This window comes from Oreochromis aureus, linkage group 5 (assembly GCF_013358895.1).
Source record: "Oreochromis aureus strain Israel breed Guangdong linkage group 5, ZZ_aureus, whole genome shotgun sequence".
NCBI classification, from domain to species: Eukaryota; Metazoa; Chordata; class Actinopteri; order Cichliformes; family Cichlidae; genus Oreochromis; species Oreochromis aureus.
In genome coordinates this window covers 21687467-21701094 of record NC_052946.1, presented here as the reverse complement: position 1 = coordinate 21701094, position 13628 = coordinate 21687467, and positions in this window count along the sequence as shown.

Genomic DNA, 13628 nt, shown 5'->3' with positions numbered 1-13628 from the left:
CAGACATGTCAGCTAAGTTGGACAGGTGCTGACAGTAGACTATTGATCTTGGCATGTAACTCTTAGTGACAGAACTTTATAAGGTCACACATCTGTACTTAATGCTAAGAGCATGAGTCTTGGTCATTATATTGCAAAATTACCTTCCTGCTGTGGTAATTAGTGATGGTAAATTCGATTCTTTTTACTGAATCGAGTTTGAATGAGTCACTCACCAAAATGAATCGGGTTTTTTGAGTCCTTTCAGTCACTGAGTCAGTTGCCCAGAGAGTGCAAAAAATGTACATTTTCACTCAATTTGTTTCTCTTTTCATGTATATCCTACTGCTAAGATGAGTGATTGAAAAAGAAAAACAACTATTTTTATACAGCAAAAAAGAGCAAAAAAAATTAACATTTCTAAAGGAAACATTTATTTTATTTTATTTTATGTTAATTTAATTTTATTAGTATTTTCCTCAAATGTGTCAAATATATATTTTCTCATCTAAATGTCCACTGAGCTGTGAGTCAGTGGGCAGTAATGCGCCTTAACATTGGTTGCCAACCAAGAAGAAGACGAAGAAGAAGAAGCTGTGAGCCAGGAGGGAGGGGGTGAGTGAGTGAGTGATTCGTTCATGCTACGATTCAGCACAGGAAGGGAGGGGGTGAGTAAACCAAATGTGCTGTTAGCATGTTAGCAGAGTGATGCTACTGTGAACTGAGGAGCTATTGTCTTGGTGTGAGCTTTCTGCTCAGGGTTTTTTCTTCCAGTTCACAGAAGAAAAGTTTCTGTTAAGAAACTGGCTGTTGTTTTTCCCCCCACAATTTTAATTATAAGCTAGATATATTTGTCCTAATGAAATTAGTTTGCTAACAGCAACAGGGATGAGTCAGTGAATGAGTCAGTTGGGCTTGGGAATCATGATTCACGAGTAAATGTAAAGTGATTCTCGAGTACTGAACGAATCATTCATGATTCGCAGATCACTAGTGGTAATGTCCTGCCCAGTGTCACTGTCTGTCCATCTCGTACAGTCACTCCCTTGGTGTCAATCCGGTGCCGGATTGTCTGCTAGCCTTTTAAACTATTTCCCTTGGAATAAATAAAGTATTATCAATCAGTTAATCTAAACATGCTTGTAATTGAATCAAGCTCACCATTCCTGAAAAGCTCTGGAACAAAAGAGAAATAAAACTAAAAATCCCACTACAAACTGAGGGAATAATATAACCATAGTCACGAGAAAATACAATAGTATTTTATTACATATGAAAGTCAAAAAGTGGATTCCACTAAGCTCTCACCTCCGAGGAAAAATGGACAGCAGCAAAGAAACCAGCAAAGACTCAGGAGCAGCAGCCAAAAAAACAACTGCAAGCCCCAAAGTAGTGGTGGGCGGATCGATCCAAATATCGATAGTATCGATCCCAAGTCGGGATCGGTATCGGATCAATACTAGCCTGGTTAGATCGATTCTTTACTTTGAGTTCTGCTTGTTTGCTATGCTGTGCTTTCGGCAAAAACGAAACAGCCAGGTCGCTGGACTAGCCGCTCCTGTGTCAGCGGAGAGCAGGCACACTTTGCTACCCCGCCCCCCCTCTCTTATGTTTCGGTGTTGCGCTGACACGTCACGTGACTTAGACACTTTGGGGGTTATTAAGTTGTTTACATATTAATTATATTTTTACCAATTGTTTTTGTTGTTGAAAATTTTAATTGTAATTTTCGTATTATAGTTTATCAACACTATTTGTTTTAATTTGTTTACTGGTTTGCGTGCACTTAAGATTAAAAAAAAAAAAAAAAAAGATCGCCACCACGGCAGACCCGATGGCATTTTCATGCTTCGCCGCATCATTTATTCTTACAATAATCACATGGTTGCTGTAACAGTACATTCAACGGCTGCAGCTCTCCCGCTGCAGCCGTACACATCACCACCACCAAACCTGCAGTGGCATCGCAGAACACGCCCTGCCACATACCCCCATCGCCCGCTTCACCCCACCCCGCGCGAGCAGGTGAGGGAATCGGCCCGGACCATCGGCGCCCATGCCCCGGCCCAGCGACGGCGGAAGTGTCCACTCTAGCGGTCGCCCGTGCCTCCAGCGGAGGCCTGATGGCCACCCATATGGCAAGCAGAGGCGGCGGAGCAGGAGTGGAAGTGAGCCGGGGCTCAGAGGCAGCTGGGCAGACGGCCGGCACGCAGGACCATGCAGCCTGCGTGCCAAAGCGGACAGCATGCCGCCCTCAGGCAGGACCCCCACGCACCTCGACCTCCATCTCCAGCTTGGCAGGTCCGTTGGCGCGCCAGCCTCCGGCTCACCCGAGAGCCGCGCTGTCCACCCTTACAGTGATCACCCGGTTGCTGTAACAGTAGCCTACATTCAATGGCTGCAGCCCTCCTGCTGCCAGCTGTACACATCAACACCAAAAACAACAACAGCACAAGCAGCGCACAGGTTTTAAGCCGGTGAGGCATAATTGTAGATGCAGTGAAGGTGAGTCCACCTCATCTGCAGCAGCATCGCAGAACCACGACCTGCCACAATAATAAAGCATTTTTTATTTAATTATAAATAAATTATTTCTCCTAATTATGTCCTGGGTTTAAGTAAGTAATTAATAATACAAAAGGAAAAATCACAAAAAACACTTAAGGTCATGAAAATTAATTGCGATTTAGCAATTCAATGAGGCATCCACCTGATTTATTGAAAAGTATCGGTATCGGTATTGGTATCGGCGATACTGGCCCGTATTTACTTGGTATCGGATCGATACCAAAATATGCAGTATCGCACACCACTACCCCAAAGGGACGTCAATTATCAAGCCCGCGACCATCCCCTCCCCCATTAAAAAAGACGACCCAGTAACCAAATATCATGAATACCAAAAGGACTGGGAGAAACACCCTGCTCCGGGGGAGGCGGACAGGAGAAAGCTCCGATAAGCTCCGAGATAAGGGAGCAGCTAGCCCAAGGGCGGGTCCCAGGAAATAGTGATAGGAATTCCAGCTCTTTTTAGAGAACCAGCTCTTTTGGCTTGGCTCACTAAAAAGAGCCGGCTCTTTCGGCTCCCAACCGGCTCTTCAGGTTGTTTTGTTGCTTTAATTAATTTATTATCAACAACAGTATAAAATTATGCACAAAAGGAATTACTAATGTAAAAAAACATGTTTTTTTTAATATGTTTATATATAAATATATACGGTGGCCCCTAGAGACAAAGCACGTACAAACTCCAAAACACATTTCTAGCATTAAGTGAACTTCCAAAACAGAGCTACCTAGATCACTTAAATTACACAATTGAAAGCATATGTGTATTGTTTGTGTATTTATACACAAACACTCATATATATTCAAATAATTAAAAAAAAAAAAAAGTTCATTTACCTGTTACTAACACACACCAAATCCGGTCGTTGGTACTTCCTGGCTTGTGTAGCCACTAGGTAAAAAAAGCTCAACACTGCCCATAGCATCCTGAAGCACTTCCGTTGTGTTTTGGAGTTTGTACGTGTTTTGGAGGTTTCACACGCTTCGGAATTTATATGTGTTTTGGAATTTGCAAGTGTTTCGGAGTTTGTACGTGTTTTGGAGTTTGTACGTGCTTTGTCTCTAGGGGCCACCGTAAATATGCTTTTATTTATTCACTCCACATAAAATGTAATAAATAAAATATATAATACAAAAACCAACTATTTACATTTCAACTTTTAACTATTTAAATTTTCAGCTTTTTCCTTTTAAACAAATTTAAAGTGAAACAACACAAAACACTGCAAACCACAACACAATTAAATATAAATTAAAATATGCAAAACAAAAAGAAGATGCACATTCTCTGTCATATGGGCCTGCATGAATAAACTTTCTGAATCCTTTATCATCCGCAACTGAAAATAGTTGTGGATGACTACTATACCTTTCTAATGTGTTGTCCCTGGCTCTCTTTCTCTCTTTCCCTCCTGCTCTGTTCCTGTGCTACTGCGAGTGTAACTACCGCCCCTCCCCCCTCTTCCCAGCGCAAAGCACAAGGCTCCTGTGCAGAGTGAAGTGGAAAAAAAGTGCGAGAGAGAGTGAGAGAAAGAAAAAAAATCCCCACGACTCCCAATAAGGAGCCAGCTCACGTCGTTCACTTCAAAGAGCCGGCTCTAAGAGCCGTTTCGTTCGTGACCGACACATCACTAGTGTCAGTGTTGATGGTGTACTTACACATAAACCACTACATTGGACACTGATGTATCAAATTCATTGGTCAAAATATATGTTGTCCACCTAAGTGGACATGTAAACAACTCTTTGAAAAGTACATGTTTTAAAAAAAGTTCAAAAATCTTTTTTTCATGTCTAAAGATGAATTAAAATACTCTGGATTGAGGTTGTCATAATTCATGCATGAAAGGGTTAAGATTTAAAAATCTAGTTGGTATTGGTATGGCGAGTATCCTTCAGTAAAAGTAATAAATCACACAGTAATATTACATTCATGTAGTTGTAAAAAGCACGACAATATATTAAGTAATCCAAAGTATTCAGAATATGTAAGAATCCCTCACACCCCCACACATGCAGGGCTTTGGGGTACAGATGTGACACTGAGGGGGAGGGGCCATACTGACTAGGGGTGGGTTTTGATTATCGATTTATCGATTAAAATCGAGTCTGGCTTGGATAAGGTGATATCGATTCATTAAAATCCTGAATCGATTTTTAAATATACATTTATTTTGCCCGAAACGCCAGAATCTTAGGTTAAATCTCATAAAATTTCTACAACCACCAAACAGCTAAAACAGCTTTTCTAAGCTGACGGCACGTACGCGGACATGGACATGCCGTCGGGGCTGAAAGCCGACAGCTCACTGATTTTGAAGCGTCGGCGGGCGATTTGTGTTTACGTCCTTTTTGCGCTAGATTCTGAAACTGCAGGTTTTATCTCTCTCCAAACAACATTGACTGAACCAGCAGCCAAAGACGATCCAAACTACGCTTCACATTTCGCTTCACATAAAAATCGTCACGAATATCCTCTATATTTTGCTGTTATTTTTATTCCATTCTGGGGGGGCGTCACATTCACGTTCTGGGCAAAGTGAGGTTGTAGTAGCAACATTTATTTTTAGCGTGGTTCACAATTCGAATCAAATGAGCTTTATTGACATGAGGAAAAATTTCCAGGGATTCAGTCGTGCAGGCCTACTACACCCCAGTGTTCTATGGGTGCATTAGTCTCGTGGCCAGACTGAAAAAATAATAACGCAAGGGAAAAAAATAATGCGTCTCTGGTATTGTACAGGTGGCCGGATCAAATGTGAAGGCGGGCCGGACCGTAGTTTGGGGACCACTGGTTTAACCCTTGGACAGACACTTTGTACAACATCTTACCACTAAGCATCCAAAAGTTCAAATCTTCTCGAATCCTGAGCAGAAGACCCTTCGGTCCTGTAAAGTCAAATTTCAGTCCCAATTCTGGAAAAAGGTCTGTTTTATCAGGAAACTCTAGTCCATTGGCATAGTCCAACAGCATCTCCTTCAGCACTCCTAATAATTTGGCTTGATTTTAACCCTATCAAAGATGCCGCTGCCTCCGTGCTCCGAAGTTCAGGCCCGGCCACTTCCACGATTTGCCCCAGTTTAACTACCTTTGCCTCAAGTAGTCTGCTCGAAGAGGCAATTCCAGTTCCACCATACATATCCAGCCTAGCCCCAAGTACCAACGGTTCCTCCGAGAGCCAGAACAGTGTAGAAGTTGGTTCAAGTCTTTTCCACTTGAAAGTGGACCAAACTTTGAACAGATCTCTATCAAACATTGGCATTTCATAGGAAAGCAATGAATGACAGTCCAATAAGAACAGTGAGGCCCCCATCCCCAAAAAACATCCTCCTCTCGTCCCGTCAAGAATTTCTGGACAAACTGTAATCTAAAAGCAGCAGTTCTGCTCTCTAGGTGAACCAATCCTTGTCCACCTTCCTCCTTGGGCAAAAAAAGTACTGCCTGGGGTACCCAGTGCCAGTTGTCCACGAAATCAACCAACAAAACTTGAAGGTCATGTAGCAAACCAGGAGGGGGTTCTATACAAGCTAATCGATGTCAAAAGACTGAAGTGGCCAAGTTATTTATAATCAACACTCTCCCTCTATATGACAACAACCACCTCCACTTTTCCAATTTTCCCCCAACTTTCCCCACCACCCCTTCCCAGCTCTTACGTTCTGTATCCTCATCTCCCACATACACACCCATATACTTCAAACCACCCGGGGAGCCGAGTAAGCCAATCACCCACCACCAGAGCCTCACTCTCAGCCCAATTCACCCGTGCAGCTGAAAATCTGCAAAAGTTCCCAACAATCATTCCTAACTTATTGACATCTTGCTGACTCCTAACAACAACAATAACATCATCAGCATATGCAGACAAATTAAAATACATATTGACATCAGATAAAAACAACCCAGTAATGGATGACCTCACACTGTGCAACATTGGTTCGATAGACAGAGCATATAACATACCCGACAGTGGACAGCCCTGCCTAATGCCTCTAGTTACTTTAAAAGGTTTACACAAACGACCATTTCTTTTCAGTACACTTTCAATGTCCTCATACAAAACCATAATCTTAGCAATTACACCAGATCCGAGACCAAACCTTTCTAGCACACTCCAGAGGTATCGGTGCTATACTCTGTCAAAAACCATTTCCTGGTCCAGAGAAATCAGAGCAATATCATAACCCAATGAACTGGAGACTTTCAAAAATCTCTAACTAATGACACATTATCGACAATAGAACTGCCTGGCATGCAGTAGGTTTGTGTTAGGTGGACAACCTGATCCATCACGTTCTTCAGTCTGTTTGCCAGCACTTTTGCCAGTATTTTATAATCAGTGCAAAATAAAGAGACAGGCCTCCAATTCTTAATATCTTGGAGATCACCTTTCTTTGGTAACAGTGTTAGAACTGCCGTCCTGCAGCTCTGAGGTAAAGATCAATCAGCAAGGTTCTCTTCAAACAACCTCCATGACATCAATACCAAGGTCAGACCAAAAAGCTTTATAAAAATTAACTGGGAGTCCATCTATGCCAGGGGCCTTCCCACCTTGCATATTTTGTAAAGCAGTAAGGACTTCAGTCATTGTTAGAGGCTCCCCCAGCTCCTTCGTGAAATCCTCAGAGATTCTGGGGAGACCACTGCAGAAGGCATTAAACGTCTCTTCATTCTCCAAGTACTCAGAACCCGCCTTATGTCACCATCTGCTGTCAAAAGATCCCCAGCAGAGGATTTCAAACCATGTATGAACTTGCTCTGTCCTTTCTGTTTTTCCAGCAAAAAGAAAAACTTCGTAGGAGTGTCCATCAGAGAAAGGTTTTGAAATCTGCAACGAACCAGTGCCCCCTGCGCTTTAGAGCCCAGCTCAGCCAACAAGGCCTTTTTAGAATTGAGATTTGCAAAGCAACCTCGATTTCCTGTGGAATTTGCAGACACCTCCAGAGACCTTCAGTCTCCACATCCGAAAAAACATTGACAGTGTACTGTTGACAAAATTCTTTGATTTCAGTTTTCCCCCGATCCCACCACTGCTTTAAACACATAAAATCATCTTTCCTAGATTTAAACATTCTCCAGAAAAAGCTAAACGCCGTCTTGAAATTCGCATCTAATAACAAAGCAGTGTTAAAATGCCAGTAAGCAGACTTATGGTCAAGATTTGCAACAAAAGCATTACAAGAAACGAGAGCGTGATCAGAGAAAGAAATAGAATGTATTTTACACTCTTTGAAAATGCCAAAAGGATGTCTAAAACAGTATATTCTGTCTAATCTAGCTGCAGATAAAAAAAATTCTCCCTACTCCTAGCCCACATAAATTGTCTTTCTTTATTGTGCAGGGGCAATCGTGGCTTAGGGGAGATCATTGCTCAAGAGTTGGCAGTTCGTCTTGTAATGGAAGGTTGCCGGTTCGAGGCCCGGCTTGGACAGTCTCGGTCGTTGTGTCCTTGGGCAAGACACTTCACCTACCGCCTATTGGTGATGCCAAAGGGGCCGATGGCGCGATATGGCAGCCTCGCTTCTGTCAGTCTGCCCCAGGGCAGCTGTGGCTATAACTGTAGCTTGCCTCCACCAGTGTGTGAATGTGAGAGTTAATGAATAGTGGAATTGTAAAGCACTTTGAGGGTCTCGAAAAGCGCTATATAAATGCAATCCATTATTATTATTATTATTATTATTATTATGTTGGGTCTGCGCTTTCACAAGCCCTGCTGGTTTAGAAACTTATTCCTGTTAACGAAGGAAACAAGACGAACAGCTTTTACTTGCTAGCAAGGGAGACTGGTCAGAACCAGGCTCTTGGAGCTAAACACTCCTCACCTGTCTCCTAGCTAGCATCAAATAAACAGCCGTCCTTGCCGCCTTTTATTGAAAACAGTTACAGTACACACAAGCACCTCCCATTGTAAACCCCCCCTATGGTTCTAAAAGATAAGGCACTATATGTGTATGTGTGTGCACATGTAAGCACGTGTGTGTATGTGTGAGTGTGTATATGTATGTGTGTGTGTGTGTGTGTGTGTGTGTGTGTGTGTGTGTGTGTGTGTGTGTGTGTGTGTGTGTGTGTGTGTGTGTGTATGCATGTGTGAGAATGTGTGTTTGTCTTTGGGGGTGCATTTGTGTGACCTCCTGCCCACAAAAGGATCATAAAAGCAGGAAGTTTACCAACCAAAAAACAGAACCTTCAGATAGGATGTCCCTATAATAAAACACTATAGCCTCCCCCACCAAAGACTGGCTGGTGGTCAGAGACAAAGGAATGTCTTTTATCATGCTGCTTGAACTATGACAGCATTTAACAATTTGACTCCAACAGTGCATTTCCCTCCAAACATCAACTAAAGACTGTGCTCCTATCACACGCTTTAGTAATGTCCCGTAGGTGGTGGTACCGCAGGCGACAGTGTGGAAGCCACCGGCAATGGAGCAGGTGGAGGCACTGCAGGCAACGGTGCGGAAGATGCAGGGGGTGGCTGAGCCGTCAGCGGACACAAGGTGCTGAAGCAATTCCTCCGACCCTTCAGCAATGATGAACGACTGAAGCGGCTCCTCAGGCCCCTCAGTGATGACAGGCTGCTGAACGGGCCCCTCGGACCCTCCAACGGAGGCAGGCTGTTGAACGGGCCCCTCGGACCTTCCAGCGGAGGCAGGCGTCCTCATCCTGTGACCACATTGCCGCCAAACACGAGGCAGGCGAATTAAGCCCTGAGCGGCATGTAGTGGAATCCTGTGGCCGCGGTGTGGAAATGCCTCTCCCCTGTGGCGAATGCCGCTGCGCAGCAGAAAACTCTGCGGTGAGCTCCCTACATTACCACTGCTATAGGAGTGGCAGCTATAGTGTAGAATACTGGCAGCGGGCAAAGGCTGTGAGCTCCCGAGCTTGTAACACCACCTGGGCTTTGTGCATCTGGTCCATCAAGCCCCGAAATCCTCCGAGCTGACGCAGATGAGGATTCCATTCCAGGATCGCTTCAATCGTGTTAATCCCAATCGCCATCACCTTAGCGTCCTTTGTGTGGGAAATCTGCTTGACTAGACAATGGATGCGGGAGAGATCACACTCCCGGGACAAGTCCGCTGGGTCCAGGTTGTGGTCGCGTCGTTCTGTCATGACTGCAGGCCTGGGCGGGCGGGCGGGCGGGCGGGCGGGCAGGCAAACAGATCACACAGTGAAAGTGAGGGTACGACACGAGAGAGAGCAAAGGAAAAAACAGGGCTTATATACACAGGGGAGTAATCATGGAATGGGAAACAGGAGGAAGACACAGCTGGGAGAGATTAGGGCTAACGAGACAGGGGGAAGTAAAACTGAACACACTGACATCAGACAGGAACCTTCAAAGTAAAACAGGAAACAAGAAACAATTTACGAAGACGCAGACTGACACTGAACTAAATCTAGAATAATAATCAAAATGGCACAACTAAAGAACCAGAACATAAATCATAATACAGAAATATACCAAAATACAAGAAACTGAAAAAGCTGGGTCAAAATGACCCAGAACTGTGACATCTTGGACCATTAACATTTAAGTGCTTCAGTTTCTTTAACTCATACACACTAACTCTCTTCCTCATATCTCCGGCTCCATTCAGGTTCAAAGTAGAAACTCTGAAGTCATTCATTACCGAAGACACAAGGATAAAAAAAAGTGCTTACATATGGCCCACATACCGCAAAGAATGACAGCCCTTTGGTGGGCCAGATCAGGTTTGCCAGAGGTGGCGCACATCTGGTTGACATCCATCCATCCATCCATACACCCTGCCATGACACCAGTCAGTCAGAAGTGCCAGCTTGATGCCGGATCCGGGGAAGACCTGTTTTCTATGAACCTGGGCCACATAAACCAAACCACAATCGGGCCAGATGTGGCATGCCATCACATAAACTGTGCCATCTACGCCAGGCCTGGCCCATATCTAGATGACATACCACTTACCATGCCAGAAGTCAGCCAGCAGTGCCAGCTTGACACCAGATCCAGGCCAAAAATGTCTGCTATGTGGATAACCTTCATCCTCTTCTTCCATATCACTATCAGATTCTACCTGATTCTGTCCTGAGCTTCCCAACTCCATTTTATCTGTAACATCATTTTCAATTTGAGAGCTAGCTACACTCTCAGATTTTGTTTTTTTGGCAGAAACTTTAAAGGACTCCACTAACAGCATCTGACCACCTTCTGTGTCCTCTGCTTCATTTGCAGTTGTTCTCTTTTCTTGAGACTTCCCTGAACTCTTCTTCACTACACCTGTGTTATTTTCCCGATTTTCCTGTGTATCTATCACTATTTGACTTTGAGTTTGGATAATTTGCTCTACATTCTCTTCTTCTGTAGTCTGCTTTTCCTGCACTTCAGCTGCTGTCCGACCAAGTTTCTCAGAAGCTTGCTCTCCTGTTTCGTTTAATTCATTGCTCCCTGAATCTCTGGCTTCTGTTGTTCCCTGCCTCTTTTCCCCTCCTTCCACCCGAGTTTAAATTATTTGCAGGAACATTTTTTCCAGGACATGTTCGAACTAAATGGCCAACCTTGTCACACCCAAAACACACCAATGCGCCCAAAGTCACATATAAGTTATAGTCAAAATCATCTACTCGCACATTAAACACTAGATTAAGGTCTTCATCCTTTTTATTTAGGATAATAAGAACCTGTCGCCTGTGTGAGACAACATGCTTTAACAGCGGTGATTTGCAGCCTGATGACAGTTTTCTGATAGGAGAAATATTTTTTGCGGTTTTACGCAATCAACAAAATCAGTAACACTTAATTCAATTCCACGCACACTATAAAATCAAAACTATAATATCAGGAAAAAAGACATAACAGACAGAAAAGTAAAGTTAGAAACAAGTCCTCAATCTCTCAGTCAGACTCACTACACGCTCCTCCACCACAGCATGCAATGCAGAAAGAAAGATAGAAAGAAAGAAAGAAAGACAGACAGACAGACAGAATGAATAACAGCTCTAATGTGGCCTAATACTCTATCATAGGAAAGACATTAACCTTCGTTTTACTCTGAGTTATTTAACTTATTTCACAGTTAAATGTGTGCAGCAGTGAATATAAATCTTTCTTTTATAGCTTAGCTTATAACAAAGAAAACTCTAGCCTTGTTGGAGTAAAAAACCTTAGTAAATAGCACCAATCGGTGCAAAGATTAAAAAGACTGAAGAGACTGCTTAAACTTTTCTTTAGGAGTTAGATATGTCACTGTATTTCTTGGTTAGTCCTGGACACATCACCCAGGTTGGACAGATGTGGATAAGTGATCAACGAACTAAATAAGGCCACACATCCTAATGAGGAGAGGCCAGGGCAGTCCCCCCTATAAAAACAGGAAGAGTCCAGTCAACATAACATAACAACACAAATAAAATAGCCTCTACACATTGAACAGAATATTTATACTCACAGTATTCAAGTTAAAGTTGACAGATTATATGAGTTAGGCTGTATGTTATATAACATATATGCCATGATTCTTTATTGTGAACCAAAGTCTAACTTTTTGTACTGTATACATTTTTCTTAATAAGTGATTTCCCTTCTGCAAATTTTTGCTAATTTTACACTCCACTGATTAACATAGCTGCCTTTTCGGAAAAGTTGTGGCAGAGGTGCATGCTGGGAAATCTTTTTTTTCATCTGAACTTGCTCTCAGTGATTTATGCAAAATGTCCTTTAGCCTGTTGGCATCAATTATAGAAGAGATAAGATAAAGGATACTGGAATATGTTGAAAGTAAGAAGATCAAGTAACTAGTTACTAGGGAAACTAACTTTGGTTTTACTCAGAATTCTCTTGTTAATGTGTTGCTTCCCTAACTGGATACCCAGCAAGATTGCCAGTCTTCTAGCTTGCTTACATGTTAGTACTATCCTGCCATAAGTGCACCGTGCCACCTACCAACAGAAAGGAAAAAATAATGTGCATTTTTCCACGAGAGAAATTCTGTGCCTGGACCGTCGTTGACTGCCGCCAATGATTCTAGCCTACGTCACAGCATCACATGCGCTTTTTACACCCAACAGGAAAACTGCAGTCGTGGTCCTTTCGATTGTACTCAGAACTCGGAAATTCTGCCTTCCGAGTAGGAAGATGTAGGCAACTCTAGACTGCAGATGAGCTGCATACAGAGCTGGACTGGGACAAAAAATCGACCCGGGCATTTTGACTAGAGAGCGGCCCACCATTATAGGAAAACCATAAAGCCTTTGAATGAAAACAAACGCTGTTGTGACAGTGATGTACACTGTCTTGTCGTATATATGTATCAATCTATCAATCGTTTGTTGTAAGATCCAGATAATTATTTGTTAAAAGCGAGATATTTTAAATGAGAATAAGAAAGAAAAGTATTTCTTTGTGCTCCCTTTTCCCTGTTAATGCCCTACCTGCCCGACCCACAACAGTTTGATGGCGTGTGGGACAAAGGAGTTTTTAAGTCTGTTGGTTCTTGTCTTTGGGAGAAACAACCTGTCACTGAACAGATGAACAGACTACTCTGGTTGTTTATGGCCGTGTGCAGAGGATGCCCAGCATTGTCCATAGCAGTTTTTTTAGTGTCCTTCTCTCTGCCACTGTCACCAGCAGTGTTGGGCAAGTTACTTTGAAATAGTAATTCAATTATAGTTACTAGTTACTTCTTCAAAAAGTAACTGAGTTAGTAACTCAGTTACAATATTCTAAAAGTAATTAATTACTTGGAAAAGTAACTATTGCGTTACTTTAAAAAAAAACAAAGAACATTTAACCCTCTGGCATCCAGAGTATAATTGGCCATTTTTTTACTACTCTTGATTTTCCCTCCACATTTTACCTTTAAAAACTATTTACTTTGCCTTGTTTGGTATCATTCTTTTTAGCACAACCTCACGTGCCTGAATTTACAGTTATGTTCTCATTTTGTCATACTGTATAACCAGAATTGATCTAAAATCAGACAAAAAACATAAAATCAGAGTAGAAAAAGTTATATTTTTACTGTAACAACCATAAACATGTTCAATGAATCATATTTCATAACTTCAAATGCAAATATAAATTGTCAATTTTAAAATCCAA